General features: G+C 40.0%; 1 long non-coding RNA gene across 1 annotated transcript in view; it reads right to left on the bottom strand.

The window, feature by feature from the left end:
• Positions 1-2199: 2199 nt before the first annotated feature.
• Positions 2200-22801, bottom strand: part of LOC137651180 (uncharacterized) — a 33801-nt gene continuing 13199 nt past the window's right edge. The window contains exon 2 of the long non-coding RNA XR_011046059.1: positions 2200-2429. This is a non-coding gene — a long non-coding RNA (uncharacterized lncRNA). The remainder of the gene's footprint in view (positions 2430-22801) is intronic.

Below are 22801 nucleotides of genomic sequence, written 5' to 3' on the forward strand. Positions count from 1 at the left end.
TTGCATTATTAAATTTCCTTATTGAAGTAGGTGTATATTTCACATGGTATTATGCTAATTGTTAGTGCATACTTAAAAGTACACTTTCAAATGGAAGACATTTTTTCTTATGCCCATTGACAGGTGTCCTAATTCAACTTAAAACCAGATTAATACAAGTCATTTAATTTTATTCAGGAGCTGTGCTGTTAGAGAGGCAAAGGATCCATAAATTTAAGCTTTTAGGATGTACAGTATTTTGTTTTATAGACTAAAAAACACTGAAATCTGTTGGTCATTTTTTAAAATTATAATCCAGTACAGTAATAATACAAATATGTTGTCAAAATCCCTTAAGCAAACTATCACATCTTGAATTGGTTTAGCTCTAAGTGGAAAAATTATTTTCATGTTAAGGTAAATAAAGTAAACATAGGTTCATAATCCTGTTACTATTTACACTGGTTTGGTGACATTTAATCTGAATTTTTTTTCCTGACAAATTTATTAAACAGTTTGGTATTTTACTAGTAAGCGCAACTTTTAATAATGTCTAATTTTTTAAAACTGACCAGCAGCTCTTAAGACAGTGGGCATGGCCATTTCTGCCACCATACATCGAAGAGAGAATACAGTAGTATTGATGGATTATCATATTCGTGCAGCTTATTCTCATAATAGTCTTTTACAGAATTATGTAGATATCCTTTTTAGAAAATGTACAAGCACTTACATTGTCAGTTATCATATGTGTGCTTTCAATAGCCTAGAAAATATTTGGAGCCTAAGGAAAGCCCTGTTTTACAATTGTTGGCTTCTCTACTTTTAGGCAGCTTCCTCGTTCTTGTTAAATATAATTAATTTCAAATTAATTTCTCTTGGTTACATTATTCGCAGTGGTATACATCATATTTACTGATGTTTCATCTAAAAGTTTGCAATTAACCTTTCTGAAGTATAAGAAAGAATATAGTACAGTAATATTGATGTAATAAATTATCATACATACAGTAGCAGAGTAGCACAAATTGTAATATTGCTACATGCATAGTTTGCCAGTATTGCTTTTTAATTTTCCTAATCATGTATTCCATTGGTTTATGTGCTTAAAGTAAAAACCTGTAGTGCTGTTTATTTGCACTTTAACCAGATTTTATTTTTGTAAGGAAGGAAAAGGCACACCTGGCTGTTTTTGTCCCCCCTTTTTTTTCCACCAGGTGCAAATGATGACTTACATTTCTTACACCACTTCTGAATGAAATTGACAGGCTAGTCAGGACTATTTTTAAAGGATTTTTATGGACACTATTCTTTGTTATACCTAGTAAAAGTCTTTGTTGACCTTCAAAATTGTATTTTAACATTTATCAACTGTTGAGGTGATATTTCTTATAACATTGTTGATTCAATGAATAACATGAATTCTTGCATCTTAGAGTAGCAGTTGTTATCTGCCCTTCTGTCTTAGTAGACTGAAATGTGGTTGGCACTCGTTAAGCAAGCCTTAAAATTAAACAAATGGATCTATGTTATGTTCTCTCGCAGTTACATTAGCTATGAGCTTCTGGTAGAGAGCCCCATGCCTTGGCCGGTATTGCCTGAAAAGGGGACCTGGTGGCATCATTCTCTTGTAAAAGTAGTCAAACTGGACTTGTAAATCATTAAAAATTATCATAGGAAATTACATTTATCATTAAAGACTACATCTTTCTTTGGAAATGACAATTTTCATTTAAGACTAATTTCCTTTTTGAAATTTTGGCTTACACTAATACTATACTGTGTGCTTGATTAGGAAGAAATATTTACAGTATTATGTAATTGCATTTAAGAACTTGCTTATAACATTGATTTTAATTTATATGCCCACCATATCTCCCTTTTCTTGTAGGTAGACCTGCACTGTATATATGAAAAATTTGTATATATCTTTTGGGAACATGGTTTCTGCTCATTTTGGTAATTTCAACTTCATTGAAATTTTAAAAGTTTTGGCTTTTTACTTTCAACCTCATTGAGATTAAAAAGTTTAGGCTTTTTCATTTCAACTTTATTGAAATTTAAAAGTTTTGGCTTTTTAAAAGTCAACATGTAATTATGATATTACTTTATTCCAGATTTGTCAGACTATCAAATTTCAATAATTTTATATTGCTTCTGGATTGTAATTGTTATAAAATTAGTTTTTTATGTTTTTCAACTTTGACATTATTTTTGTGCTTCGTTTTATTTCGGTCTGTGTTTAATGGTATTCAGTATAATATCCCATCACAGAGAAGGATGGTACACTAAGGGTTGTGATTCCACAGTCTGCAGAGACCATAACTTGTGCAATAATCATTAAACACATATACTCACAAAATGCCACGTTTTATTTACTAACCTTGGGTCCTCATTCTGAATAATGTAGTGCTAGGCAGGCGTTCAGACTTTTCAGAATACCGCATAACCTATTAAATAGGATAAAAGATATTACAAAATAAGAAAATAGCTTTAATATGGCTGTAATTTGCTAAATTCAATTTTTAAGTTATTTGTATTTTTCCTAATACAAACAGAGTCCCTTCAAATAGGAGTGCATCTTCAGTGTAAGCTGGAACAGTTATTGCATATTTCAAAACAGATAAGTGGTGAGAGCTGCCTAGCTGCATCATATCACTTTACATTTGTCTCAAGGACAGTGGGGTGGTTGAGACAGGAAATTTAGTTAAAGGACTTACATAAGAGGTGTGAGTCAAGACCTCTGCTTAGAATTTAGTTAATAAAGATTACTGCATATTTGGATAGGAGAACATCTATATTCCAGGTTTCAAATAGTTATTTATCCTTTTTTTATAATTATGCAAGTGCATCTGGTCCCTTTACGCACCCCTTTTCTGACCAGAGTACATATTTATATTTTATTCAAGAATTTGAGAAAAATATGTTTGTTAGGATGTCATATGAAGTAACATAATTTCTTCAGGAAAAGAATTTTTTCTTATTTTCTCGATGGATTTGTAAATATTTGCTGCTAAACTCTAAAGTAATATTTGTGTAATTCTTAGTCTACTCATTTATATATATTTACAATTTTTGTATTATGGTTGTTAAAAGATCCATAAATTGTCAAACGGTAAATAAATACTATATGCTTGGTGCATAACATTTGCCCTCGTGTGGGCATTTGGTACATATTACGTACATGTTTCTGGATTTGAGGGAAAGGGTGCACCACTGCTTTGTAAATAACCCTGATATATGATGACTATGTCCTTATGATCCCCATTGGGAACAAAATTACTGCTAAAAGCTCAAACTTATGCATAGTAAAGATGTTCAACCAATCAAAAAACTTTGAAGCCTATATTTCTTTGGTCTTTTATATACTTAAAATCATCATGTTATGGTTATGCTAAAAGATGTATGAAATGTTAGAGATGATACCTAATTATGCTTAAAGTGTAAAATTAGGCGAGAAAATACAAAAACAAAATATATTGTGCTAGCAATGTCTTAATCATGTGGGCATGTGGTATATGTAGTGTACTGTATATATATATATTTCTGGATTTGAGGGAAGGGGCTCACCACTGCTTATTGAATAACCTTGAAATATCATTATTCATGATCCCAAGTGGTGAGAAAATTACTGCTGAAAGCCAAGAATTATGCATACTAAAGAATATTCAACCAATCTAAAAAAAAGAAATTTACCCAATTTCTTGAAGCATGAAATTTTAAGCGAAAGATTGCCACTACTACTATTATTATTGATCAAATTTAGTCATACAGACATGAAGAGATTGAGAATTTTATAGCCTACTATCTGAACATTAACTTTATGAAAAAAAATAAAAACTTCCATATGAAAAATGATTACCTATGAAAATGACTTCTATACATTGATAAAATAACATATAGTATAAACAAATAAAAACCCTAAGAAAATTTCCAATGTACAACTTTTAGTGAATAAAATTGTTTAAAATGGTTTTTAAATTAAAAATAAATCTGAAAAAAAAAGAATAGTGTATACTAGAGTTGGAGTAAACCCAAAATAACGTTTTAATGGGGTTGAGTTGCACCCCTTATAAACTTTTGTGAATTACTCCGACACATACAAACTATTGTCTTTTAAACAGGAAACTTTTTCTTAAGTGGGAAGCAGTCCCCTTTAACCAGACTGGAAGGCTCTTCTCTTTACTGATAATGTTATCCAATCTAGTAGTTTATAGGAAATGGAAATGGGACTTCAACAACCTGCTGGCAGCTAATCACAGAGATGTAGAAGCTGCTATGGTCCGTTCTGGCTTAAAAGTTAGCTATTGTGACGCAGTTCTGGTAGGCCCTGCTGCTTCCTCCGGTGCCTTAGATGACCGCGGAGGTAGCAGCAGTAGGGGATTTAGCATTATGAAGCTTCATCTGTGGTGGATATGTGGGAGGTTGGTCTGTGGCACCCTAGCAGTACCAGCTGAACTCGGTTGAGTCCCTGGTTAGGCTGGAGGAACGTAGAGAGTAGAGGTCCCCTTTTTTGTTTTGTTTCATTTGCTGATGTCGGCTACCCCCCAAAATTGGGGGAAGTGCCTTTGGTATATGTATATATGTACAGTATGTACTACTAGGTCAAGAAACTCAACTCTCTCTCTCTCTCTCTCTCTCTCTCTCTCTCTCTCTCTCTCTCTCTCTCTCTCTCTCGAAGATAACATTAGAAGTGTCAGACCAGACATCATGACTAATGTGAATGGGATACACCAACCATCACCGCCCCGCCTCATAAAGAGGATAGATGAGTTGCTTCTAATAAGACTGTAGTTTGTTAGAGGCTTCACTGCATAACTCATCAGCATTATATATCCAAAGAGCACATAACAATTGCAGATACTTCCCCCTACAGAGAACAAGAAAAATTAGAAGAGCTAGGCACTCTTCCTTTCCTCTACACTTATGCCAAACTTGTTACATTTGGTAATTGAGAGCATTACACAATTCCTGAGCAGCCACCACAGAACTAAAGAAGGATATGCAGGGATCTGTTGGCTACGTCCTAAAAGTACCAAGACAAAGATGGTCAAACTCTCCCATACACCTTCAGCTAGCACACCAACAGGTGATTTGGGTGGATATTGAGACAGTTTGACTTTAGTTCTTCCTATAGATGGCAGAGGCCCACACAGACCTCAGGTACTTACATATCAGGAGACTTGTAGCTAGAAGGAATACAACTGGGTGCTTCTTTCATGCCCTGCTAGTGCTTAAGAATCGAATGTCTGCAGGAGGGATAGGCTTGAACAGGAAGTGGGTCTTCTTAACATCTCATTTGGAAGAAGCAATGTTCTCATCCCTATGTAATTGATAATGTAAGAGACCCTGCACAACTCCTACTTCTTACCATTGCAGAGAAGAAATACAGTCTTGAGGGATAGAACCTACAATGTCCTCCTCAGTTAGCAGAAGGTGCGTGTGTTCAATTCCAGAGGAAGAGGATGACCCAATCCACAGACTTAATGGTAGGCAAGCCTGCTCGAAGCTTCCTAGAGCATGAACCTTTCCACCGGAGAAGGATCTCCTGAAAAATAGCTCTGGCTGGGAAGACAAGTTCTCTGCAATCCCCAATGAGAACTAACAGAACATGACACAACCCTACTTGGAGCAACCCTCAGAATGTCACAGGGAAACATAGAGATGGATAAAAAAAATTCCACTCTCTCTACAATGCAAGTACCGCACTTGATCATTAGAGTGACTGTTTTCATTTGGCAGTATATAAGATGGTCTGCCATGCCGGGGGCACGGACCGGCTGACAGAATCCAGGGAAATGGTCACCAGGTGAGCTCTCTCACTCCCTTACCTAGCGTAAACAGCAGGGGTAGAGTTCTTTTGCTTGAGGGTACACTCGGGGACACTTTTCTATCTTATTTCTCTTCCTTTGCTTTTTTAAGTGTTTATAGCCTGTAAATGGAAGATCTATTGTAATGTTGTTAATGTTCTTAATATATTTTATATTGTTCATGTCCCAATAGGAATGATGAATATAAGAGCAATGCTCACCATTACTTGACCTACAGATTTAACCCTAAAGTATAGTAAAGAAAAATTACAAATTTTAAAAGCGACTGGTATTTTTCCCAACTATACAAACCCCAATTCTTTACTGGGAGTATGACTTCTGCGAAGCTGGAACGGCCGTTGAAATTTAAAAATTTAACGAGGTAGCTATAACTACTGGAGGTGATAGGAAGCCCATACCCTGGTTAGTCAGTAAGACTAGCATTTTTTACTTTTGTTATGGTTTCCATTGTATATTTCTTTAATATTTTATATTTAATTTTCTTTTCTGTCACTAGATGGAATGAGTATCCTTAAATATGTATGATTGTCTTCAGTCACTAGATGGTGTGACTAATTATTTGTAATTTAAGTATTGTTTGTTTGTTTCAAGGTCCTTGGATGTCCGAATATTGTTTACTTTGACAATAAAGTTTTCTTTAACCAGGGTGCTTCCTGGATTGGTGATTAACGGTTATTGGATTATTACTTGGATATAAGTGTTTATTTGTATTTGGTAAGATATCCCCTTTCTTGTTTTGTTTCATTGTTGATGTCGGCTACCCCCCAAAATTGGGGGAAGTGCCTTTGGTATATGTATATATGTACAGTATGTACTACTAGGTCAAGAAACTCAACTCTCTCTCTCTCTCTCTCTCTCTCTCTCTCTCTCTCTCTCTCGAAGATAACATTAGAAGTGTCAGACCAGACATCATGACTAATGTGAATGGGATACACCAACCATCACCGCCCCGCCTCATAAAGAGGATAGATGAGTTGCTTCTAATAAGACTGTAGTTTGTTAGAGGCTTCACTGCATAACTCATCAGCATTATATATCCAAAGAGCACATAACAATTGCAGATACTTCCCCCTACAGAGAACAAGAAAAATTAGAAGAGCTAGGCACTCTTCCTTTCCTCTACACTTATGCCAAACTTGTTACATTTGGTAATTGAGAGCATTACACAATTCCTGAGCAGCCACCACAGAACTAAAGAAGGATATGCAGGGATCTGTTGGCTACGTCCTAAAAGTACCAAGACAAAGATGGTCAAACTCTCCCATACACCTTCAGCTAGCACACCAACAGGTGATTTGGGTGGATATTGAGACAGTTTGACTTGAGTTCTTCCTATAGATGGCAGAGGCCCACACAGACCTCAGGTACTTACATATCAGGAGACTTGTAGCTAGAAGGAATACAACTGGGTGCTTCTTTCATGCCCTGCTAGTGCTTAAGAATCGAATGTCTGCAGGAGGGATAGGCTTGAACAGGAAGTGGGTCTTCTTAACATCTCATTTGGAAGAAGCAATGTTCTCATCCCTATGTAATTGATAATGTAAGAGACCCTGCACAACTCCTACTTCTTACCATTGCAGAGAAGAAATACAGTCTTGAGGGATAGAACCTACAATGTCCTCCTCAGTTAGCAGAAGGTGCGTGTGTTCAATTCCAGAGGAAGAGGATGACCCAATCCACAGACTTAATGGTAGGCAAGCCTGCTCGAAGCTTCCTAGAGCATGAACCTTTCCACCGGAGAAGGATCTCCTGAAAAATAGCTCTGGCTGGGAAGACAAGTTCTCTGCAATCCCCAATGAGAACTAACAGAACATGACACAACCCTACTTGGAGCAACCCTCAGAATGTCACAGGGAAACATAGAGATGGATAAAAAAAATTCCACTCTCTCTACAATGCAAGTACCGCACTTGATCATTAGAGTGACTGTTTTCATTTGGCAGTATATAAGATGGTCTGCCATGCCGGGGGCACGGACCGGCTGACAGAATCCAGGGAAATGGTCACCAGGTGAGCTCTCTCACTCCCTTACCTAGCGTAAACAGCAGGGGTAGAGTTCTTTTGCTTGAGGGTACACTCGGGGACACTTTTCTATCTTATTTCTCTTCCTTTGCTTTTTTAAGTGTTTATAGCCTGTAAATGGAAGATCTATTGTAATGTTGTTAATGTTCTTAATATATTTTATATTGTTCATGTCCCAATAGGAATGATGAATATAAGAGCAATGCTCACCATTACTTGACCTACAGATTTAACCCTAAAGTATAGTAAAGAAAAATTACAAATTTTAAAAGCGACTGGTATTTTTCCCAACTATACAAACCCCAATTCTTTACTGGGAGTATGACTTCTGCGAAGCTGGAACGGCCGTTGAAATTTAAAAATTTAACGAGGTAGCTATAACTACTGGAGGTGATAGGAAGCCCATACCCTGGTTAGTCAGTAAGACTAGCATTTTTTACTTTTGTTATGGTTTCCATTGTATATTTCTTTAATATTTTATATTTAATTTTCTTTTCTGTCACTAGATGGAATGAGTATCCTTAAATATGTATGATTGTCTTCAGTCACTAGATGGTGTGACTAATTATTTGTAATTTAAGTATTGTTTGTTTGTTTCAAGGTCCTTGGATGTCCGAATATTGTTTACTTTGACAATAAAGTTTTCTTTAACCAGGGTGCTTCCTGGATTGGTGATTAACGGTTATTGGATTATTACTTGGATATAAGTGTTTATTTGTATTTGGTAAGATATCCCCTTTCTTGTTTTGTTTCATTGTTGATGTCGGCTACCCCCCAAAATTGGGGGAAGTGCCTTTGGTATATGTATATATGTACAGTATGTACTACTAGGTCAAGAAACTCAACTCTCTCTCTCTCTCTCTCTCTCTCTCTCTCTCTCTCTCTCTCTCTCTCGAAGATAACATTAGAAGTGTCAGACCAGACATCATGACTAATGTGAATGGGATACACCAACCATCACCGCCCCGCCTCATAAAGAGGATAGATGAGTTGCTTCTAATAAGACTGTAGTTTGTTAGAGGCTTCACTGCATAACTCATCAGCATTATATATCCAAAGAGCACATAACAATTGCAGATACTTCCCCCTACAGAGAACAAGAAAAATTAGAAGAGCTAGGCACTCTTCCTTTCCTCTACACTTATGCCAAACTTGTTACATTTGGTAATTGAGAGCATTACACAATTCCTGAGCAGCCACCACAGAACTAAAGAAGGATATGCAGGGATCTGTTGGCTACGTCCTAAAAGTACCAAGACAAAGATGGTCAAACTCTCCCATACACCTTCAGCTAGCACACCAACAGGTGATTTGGGTGGATATTGAGACAGTTTGACTTGAGTTCTTCCTATAGATGGCAGAGGCCCACACAGACCTCAGGTACTTACATATCAGGAGACTTGTAGCTAGAAGGAATACAACTGGGTGCTTCTTTCATGCCCTGCTAGTGCTTAAGAATCGAATGTCTGCAGGAGGGATAGGCTTGAACAGGAAGTGGGTCTTCTTAACATCTCATTTGGAAGAAGCAATGTTCTCATCCCTATGTAATTGATAATGTAAGAGACCCTGCACAACTCCTACTTCTTACCATTGCAGAGAAGAAATACAGTCTTGAGGGATAGAACCTACAATGTCCTCCTCAGTTAGCAGAAGGTGCGTGTGTTCAATTCCAGAGGAAGAGGATGACCCAATCCACAGACTTAATGGTAGGCAAGCCTGCTCGAAGCTTCCTAGAGCATGAACCTTTCCACCGGAGAAGGATCTCCTGAAAAATAGCTCTGGCTGGGAAGACAAGTTCTCTGCAATCCCCAATGAGAACTAACAGAACATGACACAACCCTACTTGGAGCAACCCTCAGAATGTCACAGGGAAACATAGAGATGGATAAAAAAAATTCCACTCTCTCTACAATGCAAGTACCGCACTTGATCATTAGAGTGACTGTTTTCATTTGGCAGTATATAAGATGGTCTGCCATGCCGGGGGCACGGACCGGCTGACAGAATCCAGGGAAATGGTCACCAGGTGAGCTCTCTCACTCCCTTACCTAGCGTAAACAGCAGGGGTAGAGTTCTTTTGCTTGAGGGTACACTCGGGGACACTTTTCTATCTTATTTCTCTTCCTTTGCTTTTTTAAGTGTTTATAGCCTGTAAATGGAAGATCTATTGTAATGTTGTTAATGTTCTTAATATATTTTATATTGTTCATGTCCCAATAGGAATGATGAATATAAGAGCAATGCTCACCATTACTTGACCTACAGATTTAACCCTAAAGTATAGTAAAGAAAAATTACAAATTTTAAAAGCGACTGGTATTTTTCCCAACTATACAAACCCCAATTCTTTACTGGGAGTATGACTTCTGCGAAGCTGGAACGGCCGTTGAAATTTAAAAATTTAACGAGGTAGCTATAACTACTGGAGGTGATAGGAAGCCCATACCCTGGTTAGTCAGTAAGACTAGCATTTTTTACTTTTGTTATGGTTTCCATTGTATATTTCTTTAATATTTTATATTTAATTTTCTTTTCTGTCACTAGATGGAATGAGTATCCTTAAATATGTATGATTGTCTTCAGTCACTAGATGGTGTGACTAATTATTTGTAATTTAAGTATTGTTTGTTTGTTTCAAGGTCCTTGGATGTCCGAATATTGTTTACTTTGACAATAAAGTTTTCTTTAACCAGGGTGCTTCCTGGATTGGTGATTAACGGTTATTGGATTATTACTTGGATATAAGTGTTTATTTGTATTTGGTAAGATATCCCCTTTCTTGTTTTGTTTCATTGTTGATGTCGGCTAACCCCCAAAATTGGGGGGAAGTGCCTTGGTATATGTATGTATGTAAGATATCCTTGTTCATTTTATGTTTTGAAACACCAGTGGATTTATTCAAGACAAACCTGATAACTTGAATATAACTAAGAATATTGTTATGATCTATAAAGTGCTACATGAATTCTAAAAACATAAATATGAATCATAACACTTTTATGCCTGGGACTTGAGGGGAGTTTAATGTGGAAACTTCAACTTGAAGGAATCACGTTTGTTTTGATAGGAACGGCACAAACTACTTTTTAAATTTGTGATTTGTTCCTCCATGAATACAAAACATCGTCTTTTAATAGGGAACTTGTACTTGAGAGGGAGGGAGTCCCTATGAAACAAATTACTAGTTTTAAATATTTAACTTAGCCGGTGAATATATAATAGCTGCAACTCTGTTGCTCGACAGACACATACAGTAAAAAAACTCGCCAGCGATCGCTATATAGGTTGCGGGTGTGCCCACCAGCGCCAACTGTCGGCCAGATACCACTCTCGATGTAAACAAAGACTCAATTTCTTCTCTGTCGACGTGTCGACAAGACGTACTTTTACTCGCTGTAGAACCTGGAGTTTTTCCCATCATATTTGGCGAAGTACTTTAATTTGGTTTGAGCTTTCGCAGTGCAGGTGTTTTATCTTCATCTTAAATCTTGAACTCGTTTTTGGATAGATTTAATTTTTTGATGACAGAGAGTATGGACTTTCTTTGACTTTTAAATGGCCGACCCTTCCCTTAGACGGAAGTGTGTTTAGGCTTTTAGCAATTATCTTATCACGTTATAAATTAATTATAGATTTTCCTCTATATATTTTATATCTCACCGCCTTTATTAGGCCTCTTCGATTAACTTTCCGTTTATAATAAACATAAAAATAAATTTTCATGATTTGTTTATATGCGACCTTCCTGAGAGTAGGCGGTCCTAACTTGGAAACCGAAGTTAAACAAAGTTGAGCCCTTTCAAACATAAATAGCTTTTAAAGAGCTAATGATTTAAAACTTTTTAAATGAATATTTTTTAATAGATATTTTATGAAAGATTTTCTTTGAATAGTCTTCGTACTGTTTCAAAGATGAACTAACGTTTAGTTTATTTATGCTACGCAGTTTGCGCTCTATCGTTACGATAGAGAGAGAGAGTATCACGGTTTCACTTTGCAGAGAGTAAATCGATTCTGACGTTTTGTTCATTCTTCTTTCAAAGCTTAAATGTTTTAAATTATATTTTAAAGGAACTTTTTAATTGAAAAACCTTTCAGTTTTTTTTTTCCTTTGGTCAAATAACATGTTTTTTTGACGAAACGTAAGTGGGCTCTTTTCTTAGGTGCGTAATCAAAAGAGAGAGAGAGAGAGATAGAGACGGAGGGAGAGAGAGGGGAGAAAACGTTCCGTTTAAGCGGGTAACGTTGTTCTCGAGTTACTCTCGTCCCTAGTCTCTGTACGGGGAGAAAGGATAAAACGTTTTTAGTTTTTTATTCTCGTCCCCAGGCAATGTGCGGTGAGAGATTGAAAACGTAGTTTTGAATGAACTAGTGTTTAGTCTCTTCCCCAGCCACTGAATTTTTTATCTTAAAATATGTTTACTGTTTTTTGCTGGTATTAATGTGCTTGCATTATACGACTGATTTCGCTATTACTACCTTTTGATGAGGTTAGAATTGCGTGCTTCAGGTAGAAATCAGTAAAAGTTTCGATTTCAGTGAAATAAGTGCTAAACAGAAAATCGTAGTGATAAAGTGATATTGCGCTAAGTGTTATCAGTGTTGCGACCGAGGGTTCGTCTGTTCGTGCCTGTCGTTCGCCTAGTCCGGGACCTCTTGCAAGCTCCCAAGCCCAGGGGAGAAGTAATGTCGTACGACTTATGGGTTCGAGAGGCCTTGATCAGCGAACAGACGTTCCCTCTATGGTATCGGGTGTATCTTACCAAGATAACCCCTACCATAAGGCGAGAGAGACGATTTTCTCCTCGTCATCCGAAGGCTTTTCGCATAAGAAACCTGAAAGAAGGTTTCGAGGCCCTTAAGCGAAAGTCAGTCCTTTCAGGACAGGTCCAGCGTCCTGGTTGTAGCCATTAGGACAGCTCTGACCCTATACAGTCATCGGAAGACTGCTCGCCGCCTAACAAAAGCGTAACACAGACTCCGAGAGTGTTTTTGTAGGCAAGGTTTTGCGGTCACAGACGTTACCCTCGTCTCTTACCGCAACCTTTTCCGTTGATCCTAAATGGGTTGTACGGCAAGACATGCAGAATAAGCTTGCCTCTCTTATGGAAGACTATTCTGCCGATTAGTCCGTTGAGCCTAGCCGTTTATCTCATCGAGATCCTGGCTTTCAGCCAACCTAACGTTCCTTTGTGCGTCCTGTTGACGTTGGCGTAGCTAAGTCACGTCAGTCAGGTTGTTTAGAACCACACTCGATGCGGTCTCGTGTGGATTTTCAGCCACTTTTGGACGTTAGGCCACTTGCTGATGCTCCTGTTGACGTTCAGGACGTTCGCTAACAATCGGAGTTGACTTGTTTTGACGCTGTGCGTCAACCTCCGCATTCTAGAGTTGTTTTGACTGCTCAGTCTAGGCGGTCAAAGCAGTCTCGAGTGGACGCTGTGCGTCCTCACGCACCTGTTGTTGTTGACAGTTCACAGACTGTCAAGCAGTTACATGACGTTGCGTCCTGGTCTCTCGCACCTGTTGTTGTTGACAGTTCACAGACTGTCAAGCAGTTACATGACGTTGCGTCCTGGTCCGCTACTAATGCACCAGTGCGTGTGGACTCTGCTTGTAAAGCATTGCCACCACGGTAGGTCTCTCCCTTGCTTGAGACTCAGCTATTATCGGACAAGGTTCCTTTAGATGAGGAAGTTGCTGTTCCCCCTCCTACTGATATTCCCTTGAGGACTCTGTCAGACGGAGAGGAGCCTAAAGCTGCTTAGCCCTCTATGGACTTTAAATAAATCATGCTGATTTTTAAGGATCTTTGTCCGGATCTTTTTGTAACTGCTGCTCCTCGTTCGCCTAAACGTCAGAGCTTACACTAGGCCTAGCTACTTCGAAGCCGTTGTTTTATAAGCTAGTGCTCTCTCGCTCTCCTAGAGAGCTTTACGTTTGCTAGGCGACTGGTTTATCACCAGGAGGAGTTTGGGGGATACAGCCTTTGCTTTCCCTTCTTTTAAACTGGCTTATAGAGCGAGAGTCTGATATGACACGAGAGAAGTTCTCGGCTTGGGAGTTCCTGCCTCTGCCCAGATAGACTTCTCAAATCTCGTAGACTCTCCCTGGCGCCTGGCCAGGAGACGCTCCAAGATTTTACAGGTCAACTTCACAGCTGTTTTCGAGCCTTTGAAGTTTTGCTGTACAATTATGTCATGCATAAACAAGGCTTTCAGGGATGGCTCCAATGATCTGACAGCCACGTTCTCTGCAGGGACAAGTCCCTCAGGGATGGCTCCATGATTTGGCAGCCATGTTCACTGCAGGAGTACGTAAGAGGCAAGTGCGCTCAATGTGTTCATTGGCAAGACAAACTTCACGATGAAGTCTACCAGGCTGTCTTGACAGCATTTATGGAAAGCGACTGGATGGTCTCTCTCGACCTTCAGGAGGCATACTTCCACATTCCTATACACCCGGATTCCCAACCGTTTCTGAGGTTTGTTTACAGGAATGTGGGGTACCAGTTTCGAGCTATCGGAGATCAGAGCCTCCCTGTACTTGGACGACTGGCTTCTCAGAGCCTCTTCCAGTCATCGCTGTCTGAAGGATCTCAATTGGACTCTAGATCTGACCAAGGAATTGGGACTCCTAGTCAATTTGGAAAAGTCACAGCTGGTCCCATCCCAAACTATTCTGTATTTAGGGATGGAGATTCACAGTCAAGTTTTTCGGGCTTTTCCGTCGGCCCCCAGAATAGATCAAGCCCTGCTCTCCATCCAGAAGATGCTGAAGAAAGAACGCTGCTCAGTCAGGCTGTGGATGAGTCTGGTAGGGACGCTGTCATCCCTGGAGCAATTTGTCTCGCTAGGAAGGCTACACCTCCGTCCTCTTCAATTCCATCTGGCTTTTCACTGGAAAAAGGACAAGACGCTAGAGGCGGTCTCGATCCCGATTTCCGAAAAGATAAAGTCTTGTCTGACTTGGTGGAAGGACAATATCAGCCTACGAGAGGGTCTTCCCTTGGCAGTTCAGATACCCAACCACGTTCTCTTCTCGGACGCATCGGACTTGGGCTGGGGCGCGACGCTAGACGGTCGGGAATGCTCAGGTCTGTGGAACTCAAGTCAGAGGAGCATGCATATCAACAGCAAGGAGCTTTTGGCGGTTCATCTGGCCTTGATAAGCTTCGAGAATCTCCTTCGAGGCAAGGTGGTGGAGGTAAACTCGGACAACACCACGGCCTTGGCGTACATTTCCAAACAGGGAGGTACCCACTCACTGACTTTGTACGAGATCGCAAGGGACCTGCTCATCTGGTCAAAAGATCGAGGCATCTCCCTAGTAACGAGGTTCATCCAGGGCGACTTGAACGTCCTAGCAGATTGTCTCAGTCGGAAAGGTCAAGTAATTCCAACCGAATGGACCCTCCACAAGGATGTGTGCAAGAGACTTTGGGCGACTTGGGGTCAACCCACCATAGATCTCTTTGCAACCTCGCTGACCAAGAGGCTTCCAATCTATTGCTCTCCAGTCCCGGACCCAGCAGCAATACATATAGATGCCTTCCTCCTAGATTGGTCACATCTAGATCTTTAGGCATTCCCACCATTCAAGATTGTCAACAAGTTACTGCAGAAATTCGCCTCTCACGAAGGGACAAGGTTGACGTTAGTTGCTCCCCTCTGGCCCGCGAGAGAATGGTTCACCGAGGTACTTCGATGGCTAGTAGACGTTCCCAGAAGTCTTCCTCTAATAGTAGACCTTCTACGTCAACCACACGTAAAGAAGGTACACCAAAGCCTCCACGCTCTTCGTCTGACTGCCTTCAGACTATCAAAAGACTCTCGAGAGCTAGAGGCTTTTTGAAGGAGGCAGCCAGTGCGATTGCTAGAGCAAGGAAGGCGTCTACCATTAGAGTCTACCAATCGAAGTGGGAAGTCTTCCGAGACTGGTGCAAGTCAGTTTCCGTATCCTCGACCAGTACCTCTGTAGCCCAAATAGCTGATTTTCTCTTATACCTGAGAAAAGTACGATCCCTTTCAGCTCCTACTATCAAGGGCTACAGAAGCATGTTGGCCTCGGTCTTCCGGCATAGAGGCTTAGATCTTTCCAACAATAAAGATCTGCAAGACCTCCTTAAGTCTTTCGAGACCTCTAAGGAGCGTCGTTTGGCTACTCCTGGGTGGAATTTAGACGTGGTCCTAAGATTCCTCATGTCAGACAGGTTTGAGCCTTTACAGTCAGCCTCCCTGAAAGATCTCACTCTTAAGACTCTTTTCCTGGTATGCTTAGCCTCGGCTAAAAGAGTCAGTGAGCTTCATGCCTTCAGCAAGAACATCGGGTTTTCGTCAGAAAAAGCTACTTGTTCTCTGCAACTTGGTTTCCTAGCCAAAAATGAGCAACCTTCTCGTCCTTGGCCTAAATCATTCGATATTCCTAGCTTATCGGAGATCGTAGGCAATGAACTAGAAAGAGTCTTATGCCCTGTTAGAGCTCTTAAGTTCTACTTAGCTCGTACTAAACCTTTACGAGGCCAATCTGAAGCGTTATGGTGTTCGGTTAAGAAACCATCCTTGCCTATGTCAAAGAATGCTTTGTCATATTTTATCAGATTGTTAATACGAGAAGCTCATTCACACTTGAGTGAGGAAAACCGATCTTTGCTTAAGGTTAAGACGCACGAGGTTAGAGCTGTAGCTACTTCCGTGGCCTTTAAGCAAAATAGATCTCTGCAAAGTATCATGGACGCAACCTATTGGAGAAGCAAGTCAGTGTTCGCGTCATTTTACTTGAAAGATGTCCAGTCTCTTTACGAGAAATGCTACACACTGGGACCATTCGTAGCAGCGAGTGCAGTAGTGGGTGAGGGCTCAACCACTACAATTCCCTAATTCCATATCCTTTTAATCTGTCTCTTGAAATGTTTTAATGTTGTTTTTATGGGTTGTCCGAAAGGCTAAGAAGCCTTTCGCATCCTGGTTGATTTGGCGGGTGGTCAAAATCATTTCTTGAGAGCGCCCAGATTAGGGGTTTGATGAGGTCCTGTTGTATGGGTTGCAGCCCTTGATACTTCAGCTCCTGGGGGTCTGTCAGCATCCTAAGAGGATCGCTGGGCTCCGTAAGGAAGACGTACTTACAAGGCAGAGTAATCGTCTAAGTCGACTTCCTTACCAGGTACCTATTTATTTTGGTTTTGTTATATTGATAACTGCCAAAATGAAATAAAAAACTCTTAGCTTATACGATGTAAACATATTTAACTCTGGTCTCTACCCACCTCCTTGGGTGTGAATCAGCTATTATATATTCACCGGCTAAGTTAAATATTTAAAAATGATATTTTAATTATAAAATAAATTTTTGAATATACTTACCCGGTGAATATATAAATCAAACGACCCTCCCTTCCTCCCCAATAGAGACGCAGTGGGATGAGAAGAAATTGAGTCTTTGTTTACATCGAGAGTGGTATCTGGCCGACAGTTGGCGCTGGTGGGCACACCCGCAACCTGTATAGCGATCGCTGGCGAGTTTTTTTACTGTATGTGTCTGTCGAGCAACAGAGTTGCAGCTATTATATATTCACCGGGTAAGTATATTCAAAAATTTATTTTATAATTAAAATATCATATTGATCAACTTTCCATAGAATTGTCAGAGCACCTGGTTCTGTAAAGAAGCAAAAAGGTGATGATTCCTGTCAACCTTCTAACTATCTGTGCATAGGGATAAGGTTAAGCCTGTACGAAGAATAAACAAATAAAATCTATTTCTATACTCATCCGATGTTCAAATTGCTACTTCTCTAGAAGCCCAGTTTATCAAAACTTAGCCATAAAGTTTTTTCAATTTTCCATTTTTTTTTTCACTTTAATAATTTCATGCCCTTAACAAGGAAATGAAACTCTCTAGCAGTAGATAGTGAAAAGACCAGTTTGCAACATCAGGTCAATTTACACTAGTCTTCATTTTTGAAGTGGACATTATAACTCCTCTTGATACCATGAGTCAGTGGAGAGGGTTGGCATGTCTATGAACATCAGGTGAGAATGGAAAGGAAAATTTTATTCATTCAAATTGTTTATTTTTATCTATCTCCCCTGATGTTCATATTGCTTGACTCCCCCACTCTGTTGAACGTGGGGTACAACTGAAGGAGAGGGATAAATTTAAGTACAAGTAATGCAACCAGGTTTAGGGTTGCTAACCTGATCTAGGTTACTTGTCTAGAATACTTTGATAAACTATTTAGGTTACAGTTTGAAATACAGGCCTCTTGATTGTTTACTAAAGTAATTGAAAAATATTGTACTGATGAATGTCTTTGTTACTTTTGATCTAACTGATAATTGTGATTGACTCTAAATCGAATACTATATTAAAATACAACCTATGTGTAAATAAGACAACCTCATATTCATAGATAAGAGAGTAATAAATTAACTGAATTCAAAATTACTTAGACTGCGTTCCCTGCCGCTTCTATGGGGCGCAGACCCAATGGTCTTCAGCAAACCATGCTTCTTTCAGGTAATGTTTGGCAAGCACCGACTTGGTACCAAACTGAGCTGTCGCTACTTTTTCTAAAAATTTCTACAAACATCAAGGGAAGTAACTGCACCCCTAATACCATGTATCTTCATTTTATGAATTTTGGATCGAATTACTTGTGCACCTCTGTGACCAAACCTTTAAAAAGGAATGCCAGTATTTTTGGTTAGCGGGTAATTAAAGACCCTCAGGTCAGAAAATAAATTAGGAATGCTACCTCTGGTACAAACAAAATCGTCTCCATGTGTAGGAGAGCCTGAACAAACACGATCATCTCCCATACGTAAAAAATTTTCATCTGTACGAAATTCAATGTACAAGAATTACATGCGCACGATGGTCTAAGCAGAAATCATCTACACCAATGATCAGGATTTAGAACGGTACATTCCAGTTCACCTACGGTCTTCAACTTTTGCCCAGCCGAGTGATGATGACACTTCTGACTGACCTCTTCCTGCTTACGTGTATCTGCCGTGTCCAGCCGATTGATAAATGCACCCTTGACCGATCGCTCTCTGTTTAAGTGGGGAGTGACAGTGGGTACCCAGAACATTTTTCTTGGGAGAACAGCCATAACACAGTACTGTACAGTTTTGCCTTGTACACGAGGCGAGAGGTGTATCGGCAACGTTATCTTTCCCGAGAATATGTTTGGGTACATGGTTTATGTTTTCTCCTGTGACTTTTGAGTCACAGAATGTTGGTTCATTACTCCCTTCCACCTTTCCTGAGACATGATATCAATAAAAAGAAACCTATGATCGATTTCATATCTTGTGGAAGTAAACACTGGCAATGAGTTTTCCTCCTGATTTTCCTGTTGTGTTTCGTCTTCACGCAAATGTTTCAATAGTATCTTCTCCCGACAAAACATGCATCAACACAGTTTTTCTTCATGATCATCGTTCACCATGGGATCAGCCGTGTGCCGCCATTGGGAACCATATGATCGCCAACTAAGACTGGGAAACACCGGATCAGAAAGCATGAGATCACTGGCTGTGATTGGAAAGCATGTAATCACTGGCCATGTTAGGAAAGCATGCGATCAGTGGCCAGGATCGAAAAGCAGGAATCCAGTTATTGCCAGCCACAATCTGGAATCATGCTATCCCCGGCTGTGATCATTAGCCACAATTGGGAATCATGCAAGCAGGAGCTTAAACACTTTCTTAAGTAATAGTTACCTTATAAGTCTAGGGATAAAGGGTACCACTCTTCTTTCCCAGGTAACTAGCTTACCTGATCCTTCCTAATATTTTCACCCCGGAAAGAGGAAAATGATGTCCCCGAAGCCCAGGATAACAGATCTGGGAGAGACTTGCGAGTTTTTGCCCGATTCCTTTGCATGATTTCATGTGAGGAGCAATGCTGTACTGAAGCCAACCACCAGGAGGGTTAGTTTTGATACAAGATTAAGGAACCTATGATTCTATCCAGGTCCAGATAATCAGCTCCAGGTGAGACTGGGCACAATCACTGCTGGTCGGGGGGACAGGGGCATTTTCCCTCGTCACTTCCTGCCTCAGGATGTCCCTGAAACGCTTCGGTGATAACATTGCTTAGATTCTCACTACGGTCTGATAGGCAAACTCAAAGACCGACTCCAGACTGAGTTTTTCCAGAAGGGTTAGGGATTAAAACGGGTGGTATTTCATTTCAATCTTAACGTGTACAAGCAATTGGAAGCAATATGGTGCTCGAATGGCTGTAAACAAGGCTCCTCCTTAACTTAGAACAGGCATTCGATTGGTCCGTTTTGCTCACTGGGAGAAATAGTGTAGTACTAAGAACCCTCTTCGCTGGGAAGGGTAGGCCTACTAGTACACCCTTGCTAAGTTCGCAAAGTGGGAGGACACGTAGCGGGTATGGACCCTTCTCAATTAGACCAATTGCTATACAGGACAGGAGCTCGCCTGAATTTCATTCTTGAGAACACTAGATTCTGGAGCTCAGTTGTAATGAAAACAAGCACTAACTCCAGGTGCTTGGGTTTCAGTTTCCAAGAACACACTAGAACACAATTCCTATGCTAATTTTTTTGCAAGAACAAGCACAGGCTCTACCAGTAGGGATAAAGGACGAACAGAAGGAAGAAGTCACCGAAGCACGGGACGACTGATTGGACAGAGTGTCACAAGACATCGACCGATCCCACTGCATAGTTTAAGGGAGAGATTATGGTACGAGTTATAAGACTTCAAGCTCCTGCTACCGCTGCTAGGTCTCTTACAAGACTGAGCATGAGTACTATGGGTTAAGACATTGCCAGCTGCCATCATTCCTCTCCTGGTTTGTGACATTCCCAAGAAACTGGTGATTGCATCACCATCATTTATCTATAATGAAATGGCAGTGATGATGAAGAAATTCAATGTAGTTTTGGGCATAGGCACACTTCGTTCTAGAACACGGTCTCCTGCCAGGAAACTGCTTCCAAATTCCGCCAAACTGCTTCTTATAGACCTTCGGTTGGGTGCAATCAGATACTTTGGCCTAGACCCGAAGCTCGACATTGCCATTCAGACAAAAGGCAAGGACGTTTCTGACTTGACAGCCTTTACCAATGGGCCTTCAGAAACATGAAGGCAGAAACTCATTCGAAGTCTTCCTTTTGGTTCTCTCGGTTTTTCAGTCAACTCTTCCAGTAAGTACTGAGAATCAACCTTCCTGTTTGAAAGGATACAGTTCTCCATCAAAAGAACGGCAAGTGCCATACGGTCGGCTAGCAGGAAGGACTTCAAGCACTCAGTGATCTCAGTGATACTAAAGGATACTTGCACCTTGATATCTAGCCTTCAGTCCTTTTTTTCTCCTCTCTCTTTTGGGTTTTGTTTTCTCAACTATAAGTCATCCTCTTTCTCCTGGAGATAGTGCTTCAGGAAAGACAGTTGACCTCCTTTTTCCACAATCATAGAATCACATTCATTTTTAAACCTGTCATATGACCAGACAATAATTAGGAACCGATTATGGTGATAACGCTTTCATATTAGCAAACAGAGGGAAAAGCGCAGTTTCCCCTGCAAAATCAAGATATACCGGGTGGATGATAACGTCTTCTGTAACTTCACTCATCATGGTGAACTCGATCTACTGAGTTCCCACACTAGTGATTGCTGAAAGTATTACTCTACTGGATAACAGCCAACAATCTTCCTTTCTTCTGCTTTCAGTAAGAATATGGTAGCAGGTGATTGACAATTTTCCAGCCAAAGAAGTTCCACTCAAACCTTCCCCACAGGGATCCTGCCATTGGATGGATCAAAGAACAGTGGGCATACTTGTACATGAACACCTCAGGGAAGTGATTCACAGAAGTAAAACTACTGGAAGTCAGAGCAATGCTCTTGCTCTCTTCACAACAGTTTTTAAGTTCCAATGGTGGTGAACAACAACAAATCTACTTGCATAACTGAATGTCCACAAGAAAAGAGGTTCTGCCTCAGACCTAGTTGGGTTATTGGGCAAGCAGTTATGCCTTTGGCAGCCAACAATGTAACAGTTGTATGCAAGAGTCATTCCTTCTATGGGAATGTTCTGCTAGATATGCGCAGTTACCAAGGCCTCAAAGTAAGATCAGTGACTCCTTACTTTCCTACGAGGCCCAAAGCTTCTTACTTTCCTGGTGTCGCAATCAAAGGACACATTTTCACCTACTAGTTGATTCAGAACTTCAGTTATAGAATGGTTTTTGGTATGTTGTTCTTCCATTCCTGAGAGGTCAGCACCTTAGTCTCCATGCGGTCAAATATAGCACAGATAGGTTTCGATGTACTGTACCACCTTTCATATTGGCTGTATGAGCAGATCAATTCTGTATAGCAAACTTCTGCGATGGTCCAACAACAGGGGCCGCAGATCTGTGAAAAATTCCCTATGTGGCCACATAGGGCCTATTATGTTGCTGATGATGTGAGTTATGCGTAAGTGGTAAAAAAAAAAAAAAAAAAGAAAAAAAAAAGTTACCTCTAACATCATTTATTTGGATAACAGAAATGGAAGAAAAAGAACATTGAAGGTATGAATACAAAAGTTACCTGATTTTCTTCCAAAATATGACAAATTCGGAGATACAGTGAACCCTCGCTACTTCGCGGTTCGACCATCGCGGATTCACCACTTCGCGGGTTTTTTCCATAACCCATACAGTATATATATACATATCGCGGATTTTCCGGAAATTTCAAAAATACCGCGAAATCTGAAGACCCCCAAATACGATATTTTGTTACCTGTAATTCCATTAATACTGTAATTAGTAATATCTGCTCTTACTGATTGTTCATTGCATTACATATGATATATAATTCAGCACAGAAAGAAATAAAACACGAAAAGAGAATGTGATCATACGATAATACAGCACTGTATACAGTACGTAGTAAAATTAAATCAAACATGAAACACAAATCAGATGCAGTCAT

Source organism: Palaemon carinicauda, chromosome 12 (assembly GCF_036898095.1).
Source record: "Palaemon carinicauda isolate YSFRI2023 chromosome 12, ASM3689809v2, whole genome shotgun sequence".
NCBI classification, from domain to species: Eukaryota; Metazoa; Arthropoda; class Malacostraca; order Decapoda; family Palaemonidae; genus Palaemon; species Palaemon carinicauda.